The sequence below is a fragment of the Salmo trutta genome, chromosome 18, assembly GCF_901001165.1.
Source record: "Salmo trutta chromosome 18, fSalTru1.1, whole genome shotgun sequence".
Taxonomy (NCBI): Eukaryota; Metazoa; Chordata; class Actinopteri; order Salmoniformes; family Salmonidae; genus Salmo; species Salmo trutta.
Genome location: NC_042974.1, coordinates 35458238 through 35467573, shown reverse-complemented (window position 1 = coordinate 35467573; position 9336 = coordinate 35458238). Strand labels below are relative to the sequence as shown.

The 9336-nt window shown below is 41.4% G+C and overlaps 1 long non-coding RNA gene across 1 annotated transcript; it reads left to right on the top strand.

Annotated features, from left to right (window-relative positions):
- The first annotated feature begins 5714 nt into the window (after positions 1–5714).
- LOC115152647 (uncharacterized) lies at positions 5715–8300 on the top strand. The gene is made up of 2 exons (XR_003867548.1): positions 5715–5996; positions 7079–8300. It is a non-coding gene; the product is annotated as an uncharacterized LOC115152647 (long non-coding RNA).
- Positions 8301–9336: the final 1036 nt, after the last annotated feature.

Sequence of the window (9336 nt, the reverse complement as noted above, 5' to 3'; positions counted from 1 at the left end):
ACATTCATAAGGCCGCAGGGCCAGATGGATTACCAGGACGTGTGCTGTGATTATGCGCTGACCAACTGGAAAGTGTCTTCACTGACATTTTCAACCTCTCCCTGTCCGAGTCTGTAAAACCAACATGTTTTAAGCAAACCACCATAGTCCCTGTGCCCAAGAACACCAAGGTAACCTGCCTAAATGACTACCGACCCGTAGCACTCACATCTGTAGCCATGAAGTGCTTTGAAAGGCTGGTCATGGCTCACATCAACAACATTATCCCAGAAACCCTAGACCAACCCAAATTTGCATACTGCCCCAACAGATCCACAGATGATGCAATCTCTATTGTACTCCACACTGCCCTTTCCCACCTGGACAAAAGGAACACCTATGTGAGAATGCTATTCATTGACTACAGCTCAGCGTTCAACACCAAAGTGCCCTCAAAGCTCATCAATAAGCTAAGGACCCTGTGACTAAACACCTCCCTCTGCAACTGGATCCTGGACTTCCTGACGGGCCGCCCCCAGGTGGTAAGGGTAGGTAACAACACATCCTCCATGTTGATCTTCAACAGAGGGGCCCCTTAGGGGTGCGTGCTAAGACCCCTCCTGTACTCCCTGTTCACACGTGACTGCACGGCCAGGCATGACTCCAACACCATCATTAAGTCTGCAGATGACACAACAGTGGTAGGCCTGATCACCGACAATGACGAGACAGCCTAATGGGAGGAGGTCAGAGACCTGGCCATGTGGTGCCAGGACAACAACCTCTCCCTCAATGTGATCCAGACAAAATAGATGATTGTGGACTAAAGGAAAAAGAGGACCGAGCATGCCCCCATTCTCATCGACGGGGCTGCAGTGGAGCAGGTTGAGAGCTTCAAGTTCCTTGGTGTCCACATCATCAACAAACTAACATGGTCCAAGCACACCAAGACAGTCGTGAAGAGGGCACGACAAAACTTATTCCCCCTTAGGAGACTGAAAAGATTTGGCATGGGTCGTCAGATCCTCAAAATGTTCCACAGCTGTACCATCGAGAGCATGCTGACTGGTTGCATCACTGCCTGGTATGGCAACTGCTCGGCCTCCGACCGCAAGGCACTACAGAGGGTAGTGCTAACGGCACAGTACATCACTGGGGTCAAGCTTAACCTGTTATGGATAGAGGGCAGTATTTTCACGGCCGGATAAAAAACGTACCCGATTTAATCTGATTATTACTCCTGCCCAGAAACTAGAATATGCATATAATTATTAGCTTTGGATAGAAAACACTCCAAAGTTTCTAAAACTGTTTGAATGGTGTCTGTGAGTATAACAGAACTCATTTGGCAGGCCAAAACCTGAGAAGATTCCTTACAGGAAGTGCGCTCTCTTACCATTTCTTGGCCTTCTACACTCTCTTTATTGAAAACTGAGGATCTCTGCTGTAACGTGACACTTCCTACGGCTCCCATAGGCTCTCAGAAGGCGGCAAAAGGCTGAATGATGTCTTTGCAGGCCCAGGCTGAAAAACAGTAGCACATTTGGATAGTGGTCGATCTGAGGACAATGAGACTGAGCCGCATGCACGAGGCGACACCATGTTTTTATTCTCCCGGTCGGAATATTATCGCTTTTTTACGAGAAAAATAGCATAAAAATTGATTTTAAACAGCGGTTGACATGCTTCGAAGTACGGTAATGGAATATTTAGAATTTTTTTGTCACGAAACGCGTCGGGTGCGTAACCCTTCGTCACCCTTGGATAGTGTCTTGAACGCACAACAAAACACCGCTATTTGGATATAACTATGGATTATTTGGAACCAAACCAACATTTGTTATTGAAGTAGAAGTCCCGGGAGTGCATTCTGACGAAGAACAGCAAAGGTAATCCAATTTTTCTTATAGTAAATCTGAGTTTGGTGAGGGTCAAACTTGGTGGGTGTCAAAATAGCTAGCCCGTGATGGCGAGCTATCTATTCAGAATATTGCAAAATGTGCTTTCACCGAAAAGCTATTTTAAGATCGGACACCTCGATTGCATAAAGGAGTTCTGTATCTATAATTCTTAAAATAATTGTTATGTTTTTTGTGAACGTTTATCGTGAGAAATTTAGTAAATTCACCGGAAGTGTTCGGTGGGAATGCTAGTTCTGAACGTCACATGCTAATGTAAAAAGCGTTTTTTTTTATATAAATATGAACTTGATTGAACAAAACATGCATGTATTGTATAACATAATGTCCTAGGAGTGTCATCTGATGAAGATCATCAAAGGTTAGTGCTGCATTTAGCTGTGGTTTTGTTTTTTGTGACATTATATGCTAGCTTGAAAAATGGGTGTCTGATTATTTCTGGCTGGGTACTCTGCTGACATAATCTAATGTTTTGCTTTCGCTGTAAAGCCTTTTTGAAATCGGACATTGTGGATAGATAAAGGAGAGTCTTGTCTTTAAAATGGTGTAAAATAGTCATATGTTTGAAAAACGGACGTTTTTGGATTTTCGAGGACTTTGTAATTCGTGGCACGCCTATCATTGGATATTGGAGCAGGTGTTCCGCTAGCGGAACGTCTAGATGTAAGAGGTTTTAATGCTATCCAGGACCTCTATACCAGGCGGTGTCAGAGGAAGGCCCCAGAAAATTGTCAAGGACTTCAGCCACCCTAGTTATAGACTGTTCTCTATACTACCGCACGTCAAGCGGTACCGGAGCGCCAAGTCTAGGTCCAAGAAGCTTCTTAACAGCTTCTACCTCCAAGCCATAAGACTCCTGAACAACTAATCAAATGGCTTCCCAGACTATTTGCATTACCCCCCCCCACCTCTCTTTTACACCGCTTCATCTCTCTGTTGTTATCATCTATGCATAGTCACTTTAATAACTCTACCTTCATGTACATTTTACCTCAACTAACCGGTGCCCCCGTACATTGACTGTACCCCCCTGTATATAGTCTCGCTATTGCTTTTTTACTGCTGCTGCTTTAATTACTTCTTACTTTTTTTCTTGTTCTTATCCGTATTTGTTTAAACTGCATTGTTGGTTAGGGGCTTGTAAGTAAGCTGGTAAGGTCTACTGTAAGGTAGCATGTATTCGGCGCATGTGACTAATACAATCTGATTTGATTTGATCAATGTAAACAGGATGCCCCTGAGCTCAGTTTTGAGTCTCATAGCAAATGGTCTGAATACTTATGTAAATCAGTTAAAAAAAAAAAAAAAATGACAATATCTTAAAACCTGTTTTTACTTTATCATTATAGGGTAACGTGTGTAGATTGTTGAGGAATGTTTTTTATTTAATACATTTTAGAATAAGACTGGAACGTAACAAAATGTGGAAAGAGTCAAGGGGTCGGACTACTTTCCGAATGCACTGTATATACGCAGGTCTCTGGCATTGCTCTTTTTGATATTTCTTTATTTTTTTGTTAAAATAAATAGATTATGTATGTGTTTTTTTATGTGTATAGCTAGGTATTTCTGAATTGTTGGAGCTAGAAACACAAGCATTTTGCTTTACCTGTGATATCATCTGCAAATCTGTGTATGTGACCAATAAACTGCAAATTGATTTTAGAAAGTAATATGTTATGTGAACTGAACATCACTTTAACAGCACTTATCCAATGTGCACTCATCATGAATCCACTATGCTCATAGAATATACTGTTACAGTGAACCAAACATCCAGTCAAATTGGATTAGTCTAATTCATAGTAGAAATGAGCTATGCAAAGCAATGGCATAAGGATGGCATCACATGATAGAAACGCATTAAATAGGATACCATGCATGGAATCCAAACCTGAGCCCCTCCTCCCTGTCAAGTGTACTAAGCTGCAAATGACTTATAAATGGATATATCCTTAGTTTAACCGCAGCGATTTCCTCCACTTTATCCCACCTGTCAAGCTCCCAATGTCACAGGCTAATTCTTTATTTCGTGAAAGGGCATTAGGGGGTGAATTATCTAATTTAAGTACATTGGGCAGAATAAAAGACTAATTAAACCCCATATTTTTACATTATTAATTTTGGAGCTTGACTTTTAATGAATGTGAAATGACAGGCCTTCCATTTATACTCACGCTCTCTTCCAAAAAGGGAATAGAGGCCAGGGTAAAAAGATTTTCAAAAGAACAGTTATGCGAAACTACAATTTTTTTGGCGAGTAATTGTATATTTATTACTGTGAATTGAATTATACCCTAAATGAATTTGAGGGGATCGCCAGAATGAGGCATACTTATATTAGGAAGGTATGAAGAGCATTGTTTAGGGTACTGAAGTGATTGTGAGACAAATTAATCAGGACACGTATAGCCGCGAATGCGACCTTGTTATCGCCATTCATTCTACCTGGAGAGGCACCTGCATAGTTTAATGATGTGCCCCATTTCCACTCACCTCTGTATAAACCCTCTATGCTATTTTAGCAGCGTCATCCTTAATGGTCCATCCTGTCCTCTAATCTGATCATTAGGAACATGACCTAATTTTAATGTTCTGCTTAATTATCTGGCTGGCGAATAATGGAAAATCTGCAATGGATTTCAGCAAGATTTCGTCTAATTCCTGTAGAGTTTACTGTATGGTACAGTAAGTTAAAGAGGGTGAAAGTACGTAGGAATATGCTCAATGTAGTCGTTTAACGCCTTCAGTGTTAGTACTTATTGTATAATGTCTAGACATGAAGCTGGAGGTAAAATAGTGAGCCACAGTTGATTTGAATGTCGACTGAAATATGCCAAAGATTATTTCTGAATTCTATTGAAAAGGAGGTGGGTGGATATTGTAAACGCCCAATGAAGAAATAGTTATTTTTGTGCAGCTATGGTCCCTAAGGTTTCTGCATCCTTGTATCTACAAATAGGAACGAGTCAGAGCATAGTACAGTACAGCGTAAGTTTGTAACGTAAGTAAAACAAATACAAAAAGTAAAATTTTATGGTGTTTTTTTTTTTACATTAGCTGACCCCTGCATGGAAACAGATCTATTTTTCTCAGGTTTCAGGAAACTCTTGGAAGGCAAAAGCAACATCCTGAGTTGGTGAGGAGACAGGAGAGGTGCTGACACGCCGACAGGCAGGGGATCCTGGGAAAAGCCACAGACAGGAAGGGGCTGACTGACTTTGACCTCTGGGGTCAAGGCTGGGGGTTCAGCAAATGAAAGATGTTTCCAAGCCACACTAACTATCGTATGGTTTCACAGGAGAGAGGCTGGGAATATGCTGGGAAATCTGGGAGATATTTTTATGCTTGTTTCTTTTGTTTTGCTCTGTGAATCAGAACGTGTTAAGCATCAGGGCTATATTTAATATAACTGTGTATTGAATGTCCTTCAAATTGCATTATAGTTAACTGCACTTCTATCCATTTACCAATAGAAATACTGCAATACCTGATTATGCAAACTTTGAAAAGACAGAGATAATGTCAAAAGAAACTGTAAGGCAAACTATACCTTGCACTAAGTAATTAGATAGACAAAAGCACATTATGTTACTCTCTTGCTCTGTGTTTTGAATGGGGGTGGAGTAAAGTAAAGTTTCTTTACTTTTTCAGGGCTGTTGGATAATTCTCTATAGGCCTTTTACAATGAAACCAAATTGGGTGGGAGCTTGTCCTTTCCCCAGTCAGGCAGAAGGACACATAAATCAAGGCGTCTATCGTTTGTCAACTCCCTCCCCCCCTCTCCGTTTCTCAGCTGAGGCCAACCACGATCCAACCCAGAGTTTTTTGGGTCCAAACTTATCCATCAAAACCAGCGAGTGGCCGCCAGCCGGCTACAGCCCCAGCGATCGATGGGTGTGATGTTCGCTCCCTCTTGGCCCGTGTGTGTGTATGTGTGTGTGCCTCCCTCCACATGGGATGGGGAAGAGGAACCTCATTTTTGCTGGTTTTAGCCCCGGGGCACTACTGTGATTTTACCCTGTGCTCCTGGCCTGACGTCATTAAAGATGCATGATGATGGATACAATGAAGTCAAGCACACGGAGGTGGTTGGAGGTGGGGAAAAACCTTGCTTGTTTATTTCCTTCTTCTTGTTTCTAGGATCACACAAATAATATATCAAGACTGTTTAAATGTAGAAATGACAATGGGATACATGTCAGTAATCCTTTAGTGAATCTCATAAGAAAAAGTCATGAGTGAGACGTAATTTGGCCAGTTGGTGGTGCTGCAGTTACAGTGATTGCCTGTGTTGTGTGCTCAGAATCAATGGAAGCTTGGCTGTAGCAAACTGGCCTGACACAATGTGGAGTAACCATGCACATTTAGATTTTAATATGAAGGATCAATATTTTCTCTCTCAAAACATTTACAATCATTACAAAGAATACGTGTTGACATCACCAACACAGGGCTTTTATGTTATGGCTCTATTCAATGCATGTAGCGGATATTCTGCGTTACAGCGTGATTGAAATTTAAAGTCAAAGTTCCCTCATTAGCAGAGACTGCATTCATGGTAAAAGCTGCAGATGTCGGCTAAATAGGACTTTTTCTTAAAATGTTTAGCTCGCTATCTGTAACGCCTCCTCCCCTTGTTCTCCTCCTCCAACTTTATGGGTTGTGGGGTTATTCATGAAACTACATCCACTGTTTTCTACCGAAGTGGATCAATGTGTGTCTCCTATGTAACATGCATGTCAACAAACCACAATAATGAGTAATAGCTATACTATAAATTCTGGGTTTTGTCGTATAGTTTGTAGACTGTGTGTGTGTGTGTGTGTGTGGGGGGGGGGGGGGGGGGGGGGGGGGGTTGGGCTCAGTGCCTGTGAGGAATCAGTGAAAGGAAAGACGGGGGGACCAATTTGACAGCTGTGCTCCTCTGGTTCAAAGTTCATGTCAGATCCTCGATGAGCCCAAGGTAAAATGTTTCACAGGGGCAGAACCAGTCTGTGAATATCAGTTGCCGCAATAGCTAACAGGGTGGCAGTAATAGGACCTCAATCATGTGTCAGAACCTGAAAGAAAAATCTAACAACATACCCCTCCAAAACAAGAAGAAAAGTAAATCAATCTAAGGTGTGATATGCATTGCAAACTCTCTCTCTGACCCCCCCTCTCTTCCCTTTCTCCAGTTTCTAGTGACAGCCTGTCTTAATGCCTGTCCTGTGTCCCTTGTGGGGAGTGGGATCCGGCCTGACGAGAAGGCCTTGCAATAAGCCTTTATCAGCCAAGCCCACACAGTACCAGGGGGCCCCGGTCTACTCCAACAACTCATGATGTGGAGGGGAGATGGACAGAGCTCCGTGGTCCTCTGGTCGAGCATCAGAACAGGATTCAGCCCATTGTGCCATTCAAATTAAGCAGGAATCAAAAGGGAGAGTGGAAGCTGTTGTGCCTGTGTTGTCTTGTGTTATTTTAACCAGCTTAACTCAAGCCTCTTCATGGACGAGTGTGCTGCATGCTGTTGGATGCCGATGATGATAAGTGGTGGATTGTATGTTAAGACTGCTAAGCTGTTGGGTTGGCTGAACTGGGTTGCTGGCTCAAGTAGCTGTTGTTGTTCCTGATTTTGGCTGAAGTTGAACCGCTTCAATAGGTTACCAAGGATTTTCCACTGGAAATCGCTGACTTGGCTGTCCATGTATACTGTCTCTTCATGTGACCATAGGGACTTCTGTCTATTTCATGATGTTTTCATAAAAAAGAAAGAAAGACAGCAGAACAACAACAAAAAGTTCAGGTGCTTATTTCAAGTAATATCAAAATAAACCCATGGCATGGATGTCTATAATGTCCTTTTTACCAGTTAGAATGCTATGGTCGATATCTTCAATGCCTATTTTATTTGAAGTGTTCCATTAAATATAGACTGCTCTGTTGGCAACATATTTAAAAATGAGACCTGTCCCCACTTTAATAATGATGCCAATAACATCTTAATACATGCTGCAATAAACATACAGGCAAAGATGAAATATGTTTCTTATTGTCTTGGTATAGAAAACATGTATAGAAAATAATCCCCCAGTAAAACGGAGCAGCTCTGTCACCGCAGAGCACTTGCTCTGTTTCCCTTTGAAAGCTGTCTGTTTAATTTCACTCCACAGTCCTCGGCGCTGTAGCTATTAACTGCCTTCATATGTCAAGTCAGTGACACCTCCTCCATTCTCCTCTGTTTGTTTAAGTGTGGCCCCGCATTGTTTGCTTCTGTACTTGACGTGTTAATAGCTTAATAACCTAATCTGGCAAATAATGGCACCTCGCCACAAAGGCTGAGGCCAAATGTATACAAGGAAGGCGGTACTGTATGATGACAGTAATCTAAATAAAAATGTATTTAATGGTGTCGTCTCATTTGCAGTAAATCTTCACTTCTTCCGCAGACAACTGGTGCTCTGTGGACAGTCAGACTTCCTCCTCACTCAGCTGTCTCATTACACTGACTTTCAAGTAGGAGATAGAGAAAGAGAGAGAAAAGAAAGAAAGACCTCGACAGGAGACAGAGAAGCATTGAGAAAGCTTGCAACTTTCAAAGCCATTTTCTCCACTATTGTTCATGGTAAGAGAGGAGTGAAGGAGCAAGGGATGTTGAGGTACACACCGATTTCAAAAAGTCTCACATTCTTTTTGACAGATGTGGTGTCAGCTTTGCAGTTTAATTAAAAGGAAATGGAGGTGATGATTGCGACACAGACGTGATCTGATATGATAATATATTTATTATCATCAAGATGACTGTCATTAAGGATGTGTCAGGGAGCTATTCATTGTGGGATTCGAGGTCCTGAGCTGTCAAGTGTGTGATGCTGTGGCTGTCAGAAAGGAAAAGGTTGTAAGAATGATTTGACTATGCCAGTCACAATGAAATCATTTGTTCAGAAATTAAGATTGAGCCCTAAATAGAGTTTTGATGTTTCTTTGACCAAAGTACAGAGCAGTTAAGCCTCACACCAATGATGAGTAATGACTATGTTCATCTGAGGACCAGAATACAATTCCAAAGAAGACAAGAAAAAACAGTGCGTAATTTCCATAGTTTTGTGAGCAATATTTTTGTGACTGTCAATTGTGTTTATAAAAGTCGATTACTAAACTATTGAAGTTAAGGAGAGACGTGTCTAAAATATTATGAATGAACAGTAATACAATATGAATTTGAATACTGAAAATAACAAGTATATAACATTTTCACCTTAAGTTTAAGACATTTAGAAGCAATCCTACTCTCCTTTTTGCTGTACCTTTCTGAAAATGAATATGTTTTACTCAATGTAATTGCTTATGTGACAGCTAATCATCAAGGCATGAATTGATTTATTGGGCTTCATATGAACTTCTTCCTCTGTGATAACATATCTAGCCTTACTCTCTAGGGTCACAAGATACTGAA